The sequence below is a fragment of the Hemitrygon akajei genome, chromosome 26 (genome assembly GCF_048418815.1).
Source record: "Hemitrygon akajei chromosome 26, sHemAka1.3, whole genome shotgun sequence".
Lineage (NCBI taxonomy): Eukaryota > Metazoa > Chordata > Chondrichthyes > Myliobatiformes > Dasyatidae > Hemitrygon > Hemitrygon akajei.
In genome coordinates, this window is record NC_133149.1 from 20,528,016 (window position 1) to 20,546,372 (window position 18,357).

Sequence of the window (18,357 nt, forward strand, 5' to 3'; positions counted from 1 at the left end):
TTCCTCTTCTCAGAGAGAGGATGTTACTGACAATATCAGCAACAAAACTGCATCTGAACTGGTTTGTGTGACATTTGTATGCAGTTTTGGGCTTCTTATTTTGGAAAGGATATACTGACATTGGAGAGGGTTCAGAGAAGATTCACGAGAATGATTCCAGGAATGAAAGGGTTACCATATGAGGAACGTCTGGCAGCTCTCGGGGCTGTATTCCCTGGAGTTCAGGAGAATGAATGGGCATCTCATAGAAACATTCCAAATGTTAAAAGGCCTGAACAGATTAGATATGGCAAAGTTATTTCCCATGTTAGGGGATTCTAGGACAAGAGGGCATGACTTCAGGATTGAAGGACGTCCTTGATGCGGAGAAATTACTTTAGTCAGAGAGTGGTAAATCTGTGGAATTTGTTACCATGAACGGCTGTGGAGGCCAAGTCATTGGGTGTATTTAAGGCAGAGATAGATAGGTTCTTGATTAGCCAGGGCATCAAAGGGTAAGGGGAGAAGGCAGGGGAGTGGGGATGACTGGAAGAATTGGATCAGCTCATGATTGAATGGCGGAGTGGACTCGATGAGTCGAATGACCTACTTTTGCTCCTATATCTTATGGTCTTATGACGATTAAAGAAGGGTGCACAGAATCTATAGACCAGTGATGGCAGGACTCCTTCCATGGAGAAAGAAAGCACACAAGTGAAGTATATGGACTTTACTATATCCTGTAGTTTTGTGTCATCATTATCATAGATTCACAGGTGTATATACCATGGAAAAAGGCCCTTCAGCCCAACTTATCCATCCAGCCAGGACATCAACCTACGCTAATGCTATTTGCCTGTGCTTGGCCCATGTCCCTCTATACTAGTGGTCGCCAACCAGTCGATCTTTGAGACTTTCCCAGTAATCCTGAAAAAAAATGAAAAATAAATACACAAATACATTATGCCTGATAAACCTCTTGATGCAAGTATGTAGTAACTTCTACTTTGAAAAAGGACCACTTGACACTTCATGCCCAAAAGGAACAACTTTATCTAGGATGGTAAAACGATATTCGCATACAGAAGTTTTCACTAATACACACCGGACAGAAAAGACCGGAAGGAAAACCCCGCAACCCCGGAAACAATCTCACTTTACAAACAGTTTCTGTAGCGGGAGTATTGTTATATTACCATGATCCTAATTGGTATTAACTTATCTTTATAATACTCACATTACAACCCTTCTCCCCCTTTAAATTCCAACATTCCCCAAATGTACAAGAAATGGGAAACAAAGACAGTGGTGTCATTAGCTTGCGTATCCCTAGTGTCCCAATAAGTTTACCAACACCAGGAAAGTTGAGGAACTGAAATCGGGGTTGAAGGCCCAGCAAACATGCTGCTCAGAGGACATGGATCAACAAGTGTTAAAGGACTTGTCACTCTGTGAATAATTTTTCATGACAGTTCGATGAATCCCTGGATGTAACGCAAACAGCTCAGCTTGTTGTACTTGTCAGAATGGCTTTCCAGGATTTTACAACAGAGGACTTCCTCACTCTTTTGCACTTAAAGGAGAGAACGAGAGGTGAGGATATTTACAATGAGTTAAAAAAAAAGTCCGTGAAAAGGACATCCCCATTCATAAACTGGTGGCAATTACTACTGATGGTGCCCCAGCAATGTGCGGTGTGCGCGTTGGTTTTATAGCACTGTGCCGTAATGACCCTGATTTTCCTGACTTCCTGGATTATCACTGTGTGATTCATCAGCAGGCCATGGCTGGGAAGGTCGTGGACTTTTCTCATGTAATGACACTGGTGGTCAAACTGATAAACTTGATTCGAGCAAAAGCGCTTCAGCACCGCTTATTCAAGGCGTTGTTGGATGAGCTGGATGCCACTATGGCCTGTTCGATATGCTAGTTACAGTGTTTTATTGGTTAGATTAATTTGAAAGTTTGACAAAAGCATTTTATGTAATTCAAATACAATTATCCCAAATAAAGGGCCTCAAGTTGGAAGTACAATCTGAGCTGTTTTTTCTCTAAATGATTTAGTAGGTCGATCTTGCCTTTCACTAAGGTGGAGGTAGGGGATCTTGGGCTTAAAAACTACTCTATACCTTTTCTATCCATGTACCTATTCGAATGTTTATTAAATACTGTAATCTTACTCACCTCTATCACCTCCTCTGGTGACCACCTTCTATGTGAACAAGTTGCCTTTCAGACTTCCGTTAAATATCTCTCCTCTCACTCTGCCCATCTACACTACAGCCTAATAATCTTATAGACCTCTATATCAGGTCAGTTCAATGACCAGCTCTCAATGATGATACAGAAGATTCCAAGTCAGAAACAGCTGCTGTTACTTGGCAACTTCAACGCCAGAGTGGGCGCTGACCACGACTCCTGGCCAAACTGCCTTGAGCAGTATGGGATTGGCAGCATGAATGACAACGGGCAATGACTGTTGAGCTTTGTATGCTCCACGAACTGTGTGTCACCAACACCTACTTCCAGACCAAAGCTCAGCACAAGGTGTCTTGGTGACATCCCTGTTCCAAACTCTGGCACCAGCTAGACCTATTAATCACAAGATGCCGTCACCTGAGAAACATGCTCATGACTCACTCCTTTCAGAATGCTGACTGTGACACGGATCACTCTCTGATCACTCTGCTGCAAGATCAGACTTCGGCCAAAGAAGATGCACTACGCCAAGCCTCCACGCATGCAGCGCATCGATGCCAGTAAGACACAACAGCCAGACAAAGCGGCGGAGTTCATCAAGTCACTGGAGGATGCTTTCCTTGCAGACCCACCAGAAGGAGATGCTCAGCGGAGATGGGACTCTCTCAGGGACACTATCCACAGCACTGCGCTCAAGGCCTTTGGGAAGAAACGGGGCAAGACACAGGACTGGTTTGAAGTGAGCTCAAGTAAGCTCACTGCTGTCATCGGGGTAAAGTGTGGTGCATCACTCCACCCAGGCAACACTGCAAGCGCAAAGGACAGCAAGAAGCAAGGCCCAGGAAACAGCCAGACGCTGTGCAAATGACCACTGGCTACAACAATACGAAGGCACTCAGTCATCATTTGACACAGGCAACATCCGTGGAGTGTACGATCAAGAAAGCCATCGGTCCAACCCAGGGCAAGATAGCTCCACTGAAAACCATAACAGGCGAGACCATCAAAGGCAAATGCAAGCAGATGGAGAGATGGGTGGAGCATTACTCTGAACTCTTCTCCAGAGAAAACAGTATCTCGGACAGCGCGCTAGACGCCGTGGAAGGCCTGCCTGTCATGGAGGAACTGGATGCTTTGCTGACTGCCGAAGAGCTGAGTAAAGCCATCGACAGCCTGCCCACTGGGAAGGCACCAGGACTGGATGGCAGTCCACCAGAGGCCATCAAGTGTGCAAAGGGCGTCCTGCTAAACCACCTGCACGAACTACTGTGCCGGTGCTGGATAGAGGGAGCAGTGTCGCAAGACATGAAACACTGCAACATTGTCACCCTTTATCAGAACAAAGGGGACAGAAGCGACTGTAACAACTACAGGGGAATCTCCTTGCTGAGCATCATTGGAAAGGTCTTCGCCCATGCGGTCTTGAACAGACTGCAGAAAATAAGCAAAAGGGTATATCCCGAGTCTCAGTGCGGTTTCAGGTCAGAGCACTCCACAATCGACATGATCTTCTCCCTTCGACAGCTACAAGAGAAATGCAGAGAGCAAAGACAACCACTCTATGTCGCTTTCAATGACCTCACGAAGGCTTTCGACCTTGTGAGCAGAGACGGCCTGTTCAAAATCCTCGCCAGGATTGGTTGCCCCCCGAGGCTCCTCAGGGTGGTTCAGTCATTCCACACAGACATGAAGGGCATCGTTCAGTTTGACGGCTCTTCGGAGGCCTTCGACATCCACAGCGGTGTGAAGCAAGGCTGTGTGTTTGTCCCCACCCTGCTCGGCATCCTCTTCGCAGTCATGCTGAAGCACGCCTTTGGAACATCAACTGATGGTGTCCACCTCCACACCAGATTGGACGGGAGGCTGCTCAGTCTGTCCCGGCTGAGGGCAAAAACCAAAGTTCGTGAAGTACTCATCAGGGACGTGTTGTTTGCAGACGTCGCGGCACTGGCAACACACTCTGAGGAGCAACTGCAACGCCTCATGGACAGCTTCTCACGAGCCTGTCAGGACTTCAGCTTGACTATCAGCCTGAAGAAGACCAATGTGTTGGGCCAAGGCGTTGAGAACCCCCCCTGCTATTACTATCAACAACTATGAGCTGGAGGTAGTTCACGAGTTTCCATAGCTTGGCTCCACCATCATGGACAGTCACTTCCTAGACCCCGAGATCAACATACGAATTGGACGAGCAGCCTCATCATTCGCCAGGCTGACAAAGAGAGTCTGGGAGAACAGAAAGCTGACGACGCACACCAAGATTGCAGTCTACAGGCCCTGCGTCCTCAGCACAGTGCTTTACGGCAGCGAGACCTGGAGCCTCTACTCCAGACAAGAGCAGCGTCTCAACGCCTTCCACCTTCGCAGCCTGAGACGCATCCTGGACATCAAGTGGATTGACTGAGTCACCAACAATGAGGTCCTGGCCTGCACCCAGATACCCAGCCTCTTCACACTGCTCCAACAACGCCGTCTCCGCTGGCTGGGCCACGTACACCGCATGTCAGACGGGAGGATCCCGAAAGACCTGCTGTGAGGGGAACTGCCCTCTGGCAAGAGAGCACAAGGGCAACCCCATCTTCATTTCAAAGATGTCTGCAAGACGGGCATGAAGTCACTGAACATGAATATCGAGAGCTGGGAGGACATTGCAAGCGATCGCTCTCGCTGGAGGCTGGAACTACACAGAGGCCTAAATGGAGGAGAAGAGAAGCTGAGGCTTGTCACTGAAGAAAAGCACACTCGCCGAAAAAAACAGCACCAGGACAACACCGGAGGACAGCGCCTTCAAGTGCAGTTGCTGCGGCCGAGACTGTCACTCCCGTGTGGGCCTCTACAGCCACAACAGACGCTGCTCTACCAACACAGACTGAAGCAAGACTTTCCAGGCACAGATCCATGGTCTCGCCAGACTAACGGATGCCATCAATCAGGCCACTGCTCAGCCTCCTATGCTCAAATAAGAACAAAAATTTATCAAATCTTTTTTTATAACTGCAGCTCTCCATTCCAGGCAACAACTTGGCCAATCTTTTCTGCACCCCCTCTATTGCTACCATACCCTTCCTATAGTGTAGTGACCAGAAATCTAAGTGCAATCTAATCGGTGTTTTCTATAGCTGTAACATGGCATCCGAAATCTTTACTTCCTAGGGGACAGGTCCCATGCACGGTGTGTGTGTCTTACACACACCAACTCTCTCTGTGGTATATGCCCACACTAATTAATTACCAACTCTCCCTGAGTGATATGTCCAACACACAAACTCTTCCTGGGCGATGTGTCCCACACACACCATCTCTCCCTGGATATGTGTCCCTTGCATATTGGATCTTCTCAGGGACATTTTAGAGGATATGCTATATGGGAAACTATTGAAGTTGCGTTGTAATTACACCCTCCTACCCCCACTCCCCTGAAGAATATTTCCTTTCAGATCTCTTTTGAACACTAAGTTCAGATTCAGTTTCAGGTTTATTTATCACAAGTACATTGAAACATACAGTGAAATGCGTTGTTTGTGTTAACAACCAACACACACAAGGATGCTCTGGGGCAGTTTGCTAGTGTGATCACACATTCCAGCGCCAACACTACATCTCCACAATGTTCAGCAGAACAACACAAAGCAGTGACGACAACAACAGCAAAGTAAGCCCCCTTCCCATGCCAACACCAAACTGGTGTTTCAGAAAGGCTCACATGTCGTCCTTGCTCTTGTACTCTCTGTCTCCATTTCTAAAGCTCAGGATCCTTTTTGCTTTGTTTTTAACCGCTTTCTCTGAGTACTCTGCCATTTTCACTGCAAAATGCACACAAGACCCCTGATCACTCTGTTCTTATAACCTTCTATGAATTGTGACTATATTTATATTTCATCTTGTCATCGCTAATTGCAATACATCATATATCTCATTAAATGTCATCTGCACTTTCCAGATTCATTGAAATCCATGGCCATCCTCCTCACTACATCTCCACATTTTGAGCCACTTGCAAGTTTGGAAACTTAGCTTATCTGTTACCTCTATGAATATATTTCCTGTAAGATCTCTGATCGCCAACCCCCTCCCTTCCTCTCACAACTATTTCCTTTCCACATGCTGAAAGAACATCCTTGGATTCTCCGTTGTACTTACTGCCAGTCTCGTCTCATGCTCCTCTTCCCCTCACTACTTCCACAATATATTCTCTTGAGCTTTCTGTTATCAGCCTGGTTTTGATATGTTAGTAATGTGGCATCTGTCATATGTTTGTTTTTCTCTATTTTATTATCATTTTCATCATCCAGAGAGCTCTGGTTTTAATTTCCCTGATTTTTTTCTCTCTCATGGGAGACTGATGCATCCAGACTGTATCCATATCTAGACTGTAGCTGATGCATCTCAATCTCAAAGGCTCCCATTTTTGAAATATATTTTTATCTAGTCATCTTTGATTCCAATTTACACAGGCCAGGTTTATTATCATTTCCTTGGAACTGGCTCTGCTCCAATTCACTATTTTTACATGTAGTTGATTTCTCCTTTGCTATTCTCATAAGATATTATTCTTGTTGCTTCCTTAGTGCTTCTCCAGTGATTTTCCCTCCACTTGGCACATTTCCAAGAATCAATTCTAGCAATGTTACATTATCTCCAGCGTCCTTCAGAATTTCCTCCTTTTTGGTGCTTACAGTTTATGTCACTGTTATGGAGTTTATATTTGGATGGTTAAAACCCCTCATTTTTTCAATGGTTTTTGCACCCCTCAGTAATTTTCCTGCATATTATTTATTTATTCAGATCTGGGTGTCACTGAGAAAACCATTTATTTCTTATTCCTAATTGTTATGGTTTCTCACATCTGGAGGAGCAGCCACAGCTACCTCCAGCCAGAATGTTCTGATTTTGGACAGAATAATTTCTTGCTGTCCTAGAGCATTGGTTCTCCCTTCTGGTATTTGTCTCATTGATGGAGTGCCAAGTCTATCTTACTGAGAACTCTCTGCCATTCACTCATCTATGCCATCCTCTTCAGCTACCATTGGGCAGAAGGTACAGGAGCCTGAAGTCCCACACCACCAGATTCAAACACAGCTATGTTCTTTCAGCCACTCTTTGTGGTGAAATTGCAAATATCATGTCCAATCTATACACAAGAAAAGACTTTCACTGGTGCCCTCTCTTGCTACCTTGGACAACATTCTGCCAGTGACCTGGGCTAAACACTCTCAGTCTATTAGGTAATAATCTCCCAGTTACCTGGGTAATGCTTTCTAGGTGTCCTAAATTAATCAAAATTAATTTGAGATCCAGAATGTCTGAGACAAGAATTTGTTTTGTCTGGGATATGTGTGGCTCTAAAACGATCTGGCTGACATAAATGGCGATAACCACCAGTCCTAGATTACTATCTTCCAAGTGAGGCCAAATAATTCAACAGGACAGCAGATAATTTCTTTGCCCTCTGTGTGACCTGTTTCCTTTTCCCTCTGGTTTCCCAATCACATATCTTTGAGCATTCTCAGCCAGAACTTGCAGGAAACCACAAGCAGGGAATGTGGTGATCAACTTTAAACTCTTCAATTGCTCAAAAAACTACCCTGGATTTCCATTGTCATTATCTGGTTAGTCTCTGCTCACCGACATAAGGAAAACTCAATGTCCAAGAGATCCTCTTATGAAATTAGCAGTATGATAGTGGTATCTTTCTTGCTTCTGATTTCAAAGTACAAAGTTGTCCCATGGAGCCATCAAGCCATAGAGAACTACAGTATAGAAACAGGCCCACAGTCCATGCCAACCTGATCTTCCGCCTAGTCTCATCTACCTGCACCAGGATCATATCCCTCCATATCCCTCCTATCCATGTCCCTGTCAAAACTTCTCAAACATTACAATTGAACCTGCATCTGCCACTTCCGTGAGCATTTCATTCCACACTCGCACTGAGTGAAGATGTTTCCCCTCAGATTCCCTTTCACCTTTCGCCCAAAACCTATGTCCGCTAGTTCTAGCTTCATCCCTACAACCCTATCTGCCTGAGGCTCTACTTTGAAAGAATTATGGATCTGTATTCCCAGGTCCTTTTGTTCTATGGCACACTGCAGAGCTCCATCATTCACTGTGACAGTCTTAGCAACATGTACAAAACACTGGAGGAACTCAGCAGGCCGGGCAACATCTATGGAAAAAAGTACAGTCGATGTTCTGGCCTGGATTTCCAGCATCTGCGGAGTCCCCCTTGTTTGTGACAGTCTGACCCTGGTTTATCCTCCCAAGGTGCAACACCTCCCACTTGTCTGCATTAAATTCCATCTCCCATTTTTCAGCCCATCTTCCCAGCCGGTCAATATCACGCTGCAAGCTTTGATAGCCTTCCTCGCTGTCCATAATGCCTCAGGTCTTGGTGTCATCCACAAATTTACTGATCCAGTGTACCACGTTATAATCTGGCAGTTCATTTCAGTGATTAACGGAGGGATCGTGTACTGTTGTCTCTCAGGCGAGTCATAAACATGACACCACATCTGTCCACGGTGGTGAACTCTGAAGGTTCCACTGCTGATGCTCCATCCAATATTTAATCAACAACATAGCTTCATAGGCATAAACAGCATAGAAACAAGCCCTTCTGCCCAACCTGTCCATACTGACCAATTTGCTTACCTATGCTATTTGCATTTGCCTGCACATGGCCCATAACTATGTAAACCTCTGCTATCCCTGTTCCTGTCCAAATGTCTTTTACACCTTGTAATTGGTACTCACTTGAGCCTCCTCTTCTGGCAGCTCATTCCATACGTGCACCACCCTTTGTGTGAAAACTTGTCCATTGAATTGATGTATCTGGCCATTTACCTGTTGGCGGAGCTTGCTATGTGGGAATTGTCTGCAATGGTTCCTGCATTACATTGCACTTTATTGGCTGGTATGTTCTTTGATGGTGAAAGCCCTTATATAAAATGCGAGTCGCTACTGCCATACTTTCCGCTTCAGATCCTAGATAAACATTGGCCCCTGAATTGTTCACGCTTCGGAAAACTTTATTTCCTTACAGTGGTATGCATCTTTACAGATGTCCTGATTTAAAAATAAGGCAATTATTGTTTGCAGCATTAGTGGAGAGATGCTGATAAAGACTATGACTAAACAGAAACAGATGAAGCACTTGGGGCATGAAGACATGTCATGGAGCTCAGGAAACCACAGTGCAATTTAGGCACGGAGCAATAAGAGTAGAGCTGATGATGGGAGTTGATGCATGTGATGGCAGAGGTGAAGATGAATACTAAGCACTTCCCTATGACTGACAGACTCCAATGCTCAAGTGTTGCCTTATTAAGCATACTTGTTGATCACACTGACCCAGACTACCAGCTAAGAAAATAACCGATCAAAATCTTTTTGTTTCTCATGGTGGGGTATCAAAAATCAAAGCAAGAAGGCATGGGATTAAGGGGAGGGGAAGGACTTTCAAAAAGGAGTTGAGGGGTAAGTTTTTTACACAGGGAGTGGTTGATATCTGGAACTTGCTGCCGGAGGAGGTGATGGAATCAGGTTTAATTGTGTTTAAGAAACAATCAGACATTTAAATAAGCAGGGCAGAGAAGGATATGGTTGTATGTGGGCTAATAGGTTTAGAGTAGATGGGGAAAGGGTTAGCATGAATGCAGTGGGCTGAAGGGCCTGTTTCTGTGTTGTGCAATTCTATAATTCTACAAGACACTATGGCTAATGCAGTAGATCAAGCAGAAAGCAGCCAAGAAAATTAAATAGGTTCTATCATCAATGTTACTTGGCATGATTAACTTATTATTTAATTATTTATGGTTTTACATTGCTATATGTCTTCACTATTCTTGGTTGGTGCAACTGTAACAAAATCCAATTTCCCTCAGGATCAATAAAGTATGTCTGTCTGTCTGTCTGTCTGTCTGTTGATGCTATGACTGTACCAGGAGGACATTGAAGTTACTTCCAACTTTGTGAGTCACCTGCTCTTGGGCTACTGGCCAGCACCCATGCTCCATCCCTCATGGTGCACTAGAACTTCTCGATACTCAGTTATTTTTCCTCCATAATTAATAGTTTAGTCACTAATAAACTAAAGTATTTGAAGAGGATGAAAGCACACTGTATGTACTTGATAATGTACATAGAGATTTCAGAGTACAGGAACAATCACTTTGTCCTAGTGAGCACACACTAACCAGCAAACATGCATTATTTTATTTTCCCCATGTTCCCATCAATGCTTCCCAGACTCTAACACTTCCCCTTTGCATTAGGGGAAATTTGTAGTGATCAATTAATCTGCAAAATTGCAAATTCTGGGGACAAGGGAGAAAACTGCAGCATACGGAGGAAACCCATACGGTCACAGGGAGAAATTACCAACTCCACACAGATCGTACACGAGGTCAGAATTGAACCCAGCTCACTGGAGGTATGACGCAGCTGCTCTACCAGCTGCGTTGCCTTGCCATTCCTGGTGTGTCCCAGTGACTTTTCTACTGAGGTGCATATTGTAGTGACCAGGAGATTCATCTTTGACTCCTAGAGATTTCAAGGACAGCACTGAAAGATCGATAATTTCATCATGATTATGCTTGAGAGTTGGATTCTTCTGATTGACGTCTGCTTTAAGTCCACGCAGCAATCCTGATATAGGGTCGCAGACTGAAAACAGTAAAATAGTATGGGCTCTTACAGGCACCACCAATCAGCAGTGGAGTGTAAATAGAAATGAGAAAGTTGCATCACATTCTCTGAACTGTTACTATTGCTAAGGGAACATGCAGTTAAGTTACCGAGCAGTAAATTTGGATGGTGGTAAAATATTATCCTGCTTTCTCAAGGCTCTCTGCCTACTGACTGAGTCAGGTCCTGGAGCTCTCTCCTTCCATCCCATGCACTAAGCACCTATGTTATTGACCCTTTCACCGATCATTTGGCCCCTCAGTTTGAGAATGCAAAATCTGAAACTCTTGCAATTATCTTTTCTTCAACAATTCACCATAACCTCACTCTCCCCTCATTTCTGTAACGATCTCCAGCCTTGGACACGATTGAGATCTCTGCGCCTGGTAATTGTCCAAGGTCATTCCACCAATGGCGACCTTCAGTTGACCTGATTACATTTGTCTCTCTCTTTTTGTCTCCTCTTAGGTGTTTCCTGAGCCTATCTCCCTGTCTAAGTTTTAGTCCAATGTCCTAATATCTCCTCATGTGGTTGAGTTTAGTTTACATCCAACAACATTCTTTTACTTTTAGATGAATTGCAAGTTTTTGTCTACACTCATGAGACGGGGCTGTGGCTGCCCCACTCACATAATGAGGGTGAAAGTTAGGTTGCCACCAATAAAGGTGGGGAAAAAAATTTATTGCCCTGAGAGGTCCCAGAAATATGTTAAACATTGAGCCAATAATCCATTTTGCCTCTTTACTGCATCAAATAAAAATGACACTCACATATTTAGACAGGTTCAGGAATAGAAAATGTTTGGAGGGTTATGCAACAATGCAGGCACTTGGAACGAGCTCAGGAAGTAACAGGTCAGTAAGGACCAGTTGGGCTGAAGGGCCTGTTTCTGTGCTTTATAACTCTATGACACTTTGACTCTTTTTCCATGGGGTTCTGCTGAATACGTTCTGATTTAAACATCGTCTTTAATTGCTCCTGTCGCTGCTTTATTGTTTCTACAATTACATGGTGGAATTGAGTGACTTCTTTAAGTACTGCAAACTAAATCGATCAAAAGAAACAGGGGCCAAGGAATGCTTACTGTTGAAATAATGTTTGGAGAGGGGCAGCAGGTTTGCAGCCCCCAGTATTGTTGTGGGCCTCTTTTTCCCCCATCGAGCCTATAAATCTCTGCCCCACAAGGCTCTGATTAACATTTGACCCTGTGAAGTCATGCTATTGAAGTTTGGCAGTGGATTGGTACTATCAAACAGCCAGAACTACAGCCCGACAGGCACATGTAATGCCTGTGACCCCTTGAATTGGAAACAGATTTCTGTTCCTGTTTTCTCTGACATGTAAAGTCCAAATGAAGATTTAACCCTTTCTTTTGATGTCTCACTCCATTTAAGTTCTAGAGATAGAAATAGATTAATACAATTTCAAATAATTCTTGTTCCTCCCATTTATCCTGGGGAGATTGATTCCTTACAGAAGTGCAATCAACATGGAGAACTTTTCTGTTATTTTCTTGGAGTAATGGATTTGTCCCAAGTGGGATATGAGGGACATAATTACAAGGTAAAGGGTAACAATTTAAAACTGGGTTATGTAGGGATTTCTTCTCACTGGATGTGGTGAATCTCTGGAATAAACTACTCCAGAGGTACGAAAGGCTATGGAATTGAGGGCTAGCTGGAGCTGGCACAGAAGAGGAGTTGAGTCCTGGTTATATCAGCCATGATCATATAGAATGGGGAGGCAGGCTTGAGGAGTCCAGTGGCATATTCCTGCTGTGTACCACTGAGAGCATATCAAATGACCATTTGATACGGAGGTACCAATGTGTATGTTCAGAAGCGGCTTCCGAGCTCCATCACGGGCACAAGACCCCCCCCCCCCCACCAAAGTGATGCCTTAAGAAACTGGCATCTATCATTAAAAACCTTCACCACCCGGGGCATGAACTCTTCTCATTACTACCATCAGAGAGAAAGTACAGGAGTCGAAAAAGATCCAAACTCAATGTTTTAGGAGCAGCTTCTTCCCCTCTGTCATGAGACTTCTGTACAGTCCACGAACCCATGAACTATTCCTCTGCAGCCCGTGCGTGAAGCCAAATGATGAGCTGGCTCCATTTCACTCAGCGTCAAGAGAACCTTCAATTTTTATTTCACTTTTCATTAATTTCAGGATATGCAAAACCACTTTCTAGTGCAGTCACCATCAACGCTGCCCTCAGCCACATCTCTTCCATTTTGCACATGTATGCCCTCTCCCCATCCTCCTGCCACCCCACCAGGGATAGGGTTCCTCTTGTCCTCACCTACCACCCTACCAGCCTCTGTGTCTAGCACATAACTCTCCGAAACTTCTGCCACCTCCAATGGGATCCCACCACCAAACACCTGTTCCCCTCCCCCCCCTCCTGCTTTCCACAGGATCACTCCTTACGCGACTCCCTTGTCCATTTGTCCCTCCCCACCGATCTCCCTCCTGCCACTTACCCTTGCAAGTGGAATGAGTGCTCCACCTGCCCCTACACCACCTCCCGCACTACCATTCAGGGCCCCAAACTGTCCTTCCAGGTGAGGTGACACTTCACCTGTGAGTCTGTCGGAGTCATCTATTGTGTCCAGTGCTCCCAGTGTGGCCTCCTGTATATCGGTGAGACCTGACATAGATTGGGAGACCAGTTCGCCGAGCACCTACGCTCCGTCTACCAGAAAGAAAGGATCTCCTGATGACCACCCAGTTTAATTCCACTTCCCATTCCGGCATGCCAGTCCATGGCCTCCCCTACTGTCGTGATGAGGCCACACTTAGGTTGGAGGAGCAACACTTTATACTCCGTCTGGGTAGCCTCTAACCTGATGGTATGAACATCAGTTTCTTGAACTTCTGGTAATGCCCCCGCTTCACCATTTTCCATTCCCTTTTCCCTCTTTCACCTTATCTCTTTACCTGCCCATCGCCTCCCTCTGACCCTCCTCCCACTTTTCTTTCTTCTATGGCCTAATGTCCTCTGTAATCAGATTCCCCCTTCTCCAGCCCTTTATCTCCTTCCCCTCCCTTTTTCACCTACCTACCACCTTGCACTTCTTCCTCCCCTCCCCCCACCTTCTTAATCTGACTCCTCATCTTTTTTCTCCATTCCTGATGAAGTGTCTTGGCTTGAAACGTCCACATGGTTTCTTCTCCACAGATGCTGCCTGGCCTGCTGAGTTCCTCCACCATTTTGTGTGTGTTTCTAGTGCAGTCACCCTTGTAGAAGATGTAATGGCTGATGTGCATAGCAAGATCCCATAAAGAGTATCGCTTTGATTACCAGGTCATCTGTTTATTGATGCTTGGATGAGGTGTGGGGTCCACAGGGGGTAATGGGAGAAAGGGGATAGGATGGGTAATAGAAGAGGGGGTGGTGGTAGGAAGGGGTCTTCAGAGGAGAAAGGGGACAGAGAAGGGTAGAGGGTGGTGTTGAGTCTGGGGTGTGGGAAATAGTCACCTCTGTCTCCAGAGATGCTGCCTGGCCCACTGCATTCCTCCAGCAGTTTACTTCTTGCTCCAGACTCCAGCACCTGCAATCTATTTTGTGTCCTGTCTGTCTATTGATGTGATTGAACGATGACTATTGTTCAGATGTCTATTAAGAAGTCCCTTGAAATTGTGCCATAAAATCTTGCGGCTCCACCTAAGAGCAAATATCAAAAGACAGACATTGAAGACGTTCTTGGTGTTAGCTTTGACTCCCTGTTCACGCCTCAGGAATGGCATTTGAACAGACTACCTTGAGATTCAACAATGAGTTGGCCACACACTGAAGAACATCATTATACAGTGGCCATCCTGATGTAGCCCAGGCCGATCTCCTTTTATCTGGTCAAATGGTATGAGTTGAAATAGAACTCTTCCACAACTGGAATTAACTATCGCAATACAGAGCTGAAACTGGAGCTGGTCTGTGGAAGTCAGTCCACACTGAGCAACTCTGGGTTGAACCACATAACCAATGACTCAAGTAACCAATACTCTAACTTAATCCCGGTAGCAGAGAAACTTTGGTAGTGATCTTCTCAAATGATGGTTCAGCATCAATATGAGGAACTTGCTTAGTGAAATATATTCATATATGAAACCCATAGGCCTTACACATCCAGATTTAACATTCTTGGCTCTGACCTGTGTCCCTTTGAGTGTGGGGTTGCAGAATTGTCTATGAGGTTGGAATTCAGCATGCATTTGGGGTTCAGCCCTTCTGTTTGGGACCCTGTCATGCTAGGAATCTCAGTTAAGGATCCAGTCAGATTGGGACCCTCAGGCTGAGGTCCACAATTTGGGACTTCCATATTGAAATCTTCTCTGATTAGTGGCTACTCTGATCTCACCTGGCCCCCCAATAATTACTGATTAGATGGGACTCAGATGTTAGCTAGGGTGACATCAGGTTTGCACAAAAAAATGGTCAGTGAAGAAAGCCAAATTGATATTGTGGAGTAAATGTAAGCTGTAAAAGTAAGACAGAGATAGGGGCATAAGATCATAAGACATAGGAGCAGAATTGGCCATTCGGTCCATCGAGTCTGCTCTGTCATTCTATCATGGCTGCTTCTGGATCCCACTCAACCCCATACACCTGCCTTCTCGCCATATCCTTCGATGCCCCGACCAATCAGGAAACAATCAACTTAGATATATGCACAGACTAGAAGTTGTGGCAGTCAAGACACTTGTGGGATTTAAGAAGGGAGAGAGGCAGAAGCAAAGAAATTATAGGCCAGTTAGCCTGACTTCAGTGGCCTTTGCCAAGGTATCACTCGTGAGGCTGTTAAACAAGGTAATAGCCCATGATATTCCAGGAAAGATACAAACGTGGATAGAAGATTGGCTGGCTGGCTGGAGGTAAAGAGCAGGTATAAAAGGGGCTTATTCTGGTTGGCTGCCAGTAACTAGTGATGAGCCACAGGCGTCAATAATGGGACTGCTTCATTTCACGTTATATGTCAATGATTTGAATGATGGGATTGATAACTTTGTGGCCAAGTTTGCAGATGGCATAAAGATAGATGGAATGACAGGTAGTGTTGAAGAATCAGGGAGTCTGTAGAATGACTAGGACAGATTGGGAGAATGGGCAAAGAAGTGGCAGCTGTAATATCGTGTAGGGAAGTGTATGGCCATGCACTTTGGTAGAAAGGATAAAGGCATAGACTATTTTCTAAATGGGGAGAAAATTCAAAAATCAGAGGTGCAAAGGGTCTCCGAAGACCTTGTGTAGGATTCACTAAAGGTTAATTTGACGGTTGAGTTGGTGGTAAGGAAAGCAAATGCAATCTTATTCATTCCAAGAGGACTAGAATACAAAAGCAAGAATGTGATGCTGAGGCTTTATAAAGGCATTGGTCAGAACACACGGAGTATTGTGAGCAGTTTTGGGCCTCTTATCTAAGAAAAGATGTGCTGGCATTGGAGAGGCTCCAGAGGAGGCTCATGAGGATGATGCCATGAATGAAAGGGTTAATGTATGAGGAGTGTTTTTTGGCTCTGGGCCTGTACATACTGAAGTATAGAGGAAAAAGGAGGGATCTCATTGAAACCTATTGAATATTGAAAGGCCTAGACAGAGTTGATGTGGAGAGGATATTTCCTATGGTGGGTGAGTCTAGGAATAGAGGGCATGGCCTCAGAATAGAGGGATCTCCATTTAGAACAGAGATGAGGAGGAATTTCTTTATCCAGAGGGTGATGAACCTATGGAATTCATTGCCGTGGACAGCTGTGGGAGCCAAGTCATTGAGTATATTTAAAGCAGAGGTTGATAGGTTCTTTGTTAGTCAGGGTGTTAAAGGTTTTGCCAAGAAGGCAGGAGAATGGGGTTAAGAGGGTTAATAAATCAGCCAACACACACAAAATGCTAGTGGAATGCAGTAGGCCAGGCAACATCTATAGGAAGAAGTACAGTCGACGTTTTGGGCTAAGACTCTGTTCCACCAGCATTTTGTGTGTGTTGCTTGAATTTCCAGCAACGCAGATTTCCTCGTGTTTGCGTTTATAAATCAGCCATGATGGAATGGCGGAGCAGACTAAATGGGCCGAATGGCCTAAATCTACTCTTATGTCTTATGGTTTTATTTCATAGACAAAAGTAAATTGTCACTTAGTTTGAAACCAAATGAAGTTTATTTGAGTTAATTGATGTAAGTATCAGGGTATACCAGAAAGTTGTGAAAAATTGATGAGATGGGTAGCTTTGTATGGACTTTTGGGATTTATAATCCCAACTTTGGTCACGTGAAAAGCAACCTTAAAAGGTTTCGAAGTATTCCCATTGCTGATGGGGCATTAAGATCAGTGCACTTGGAATTCAGAACCGACTTTCAGCCTAATCAAATCAGTGTTCTGGCCAAAGTGAGATCTTTTATTCAAAATCACCACAACAATATAATTTTGCTACCTAGAAGAGTTCCTCTTGACAAGAGTCATTCTGTCACTTTACTGGTTCCTGTCAGAATCATCTTATTCACAGATATTCCTGCACCTATTGTCACTTTATGTACACAAGGTAATTTTATGTGTATATGACCACACTCAAACAGTTATTTGTGAATTGTGCTTTATAGGATTGTTTTTATAATTATATTTATTGTGCTTTTTTAAATTAATTTAAAAAAATTGAGATACAGCCTTCCAGCCTCTTGAGCTGCGCCACCTAGTAACCCCAAATTTAACCCTAGCCTAATCATGGGACAATTTACAATGACCAATTAACCTACCAACCGGTATGTCTTTAGACTGTGGGAGGAAACCAGAAAACCGGGAGGAAACCCATGCGGTTGTGGGGAGAATGTACAAACTCCTTACAGGCAGCTGCAGGAATTGAACCCGGGTCGTTGGAACTGTAAAGTATTGTGCTAACCACTATGCTTTTTTTTTATTGTATTCTTTAAGCTTATTGTTTTTTTACGCTCCATTGGATCTGGAGAAAGCAAGTTTTCATTCTCCTTTACATATGTGTACTATTGAATCATATTAAACAACCTTGAATCTTAAATCTATTGATATTTTGTGCCTGGACTTCTACATGGATGTAGAAGAGATTTTGTTTGGATTGCTATACCCAAAGAAGCTATGGAAGAAGCTTTTGAAATTAATTAAGGAGAGAGATAATTAGGTCTAGATGTTTAAAGGAAGTGTTGCTGAGCCAGTGACTGACAAATAAAAACAAAATGTTGAAATCACTCAGCTGGTCAGGCAGCATGTGTAGAAAGAGAAACTGGTAATGATTAAGGTCTGGAGTAGCTCAGACAAAATGCTGGAGGAACTCAGCAGTTCAGACTGCATTTGTGAAAAGGAATTAAAAAGTTAATGCTTTGGGCGGAGACCCTTCATCAGGATCTTGGCCCAAAATCTCAGCTCTTTGTTCCTTTCTGTCAATGCTTTCTGTCCTGCTGAGTTTCTCCAGCATTTTGTGTGTATTGCTCTGGATTTCCAGCATCTGTAGAATCTCTTGTGTT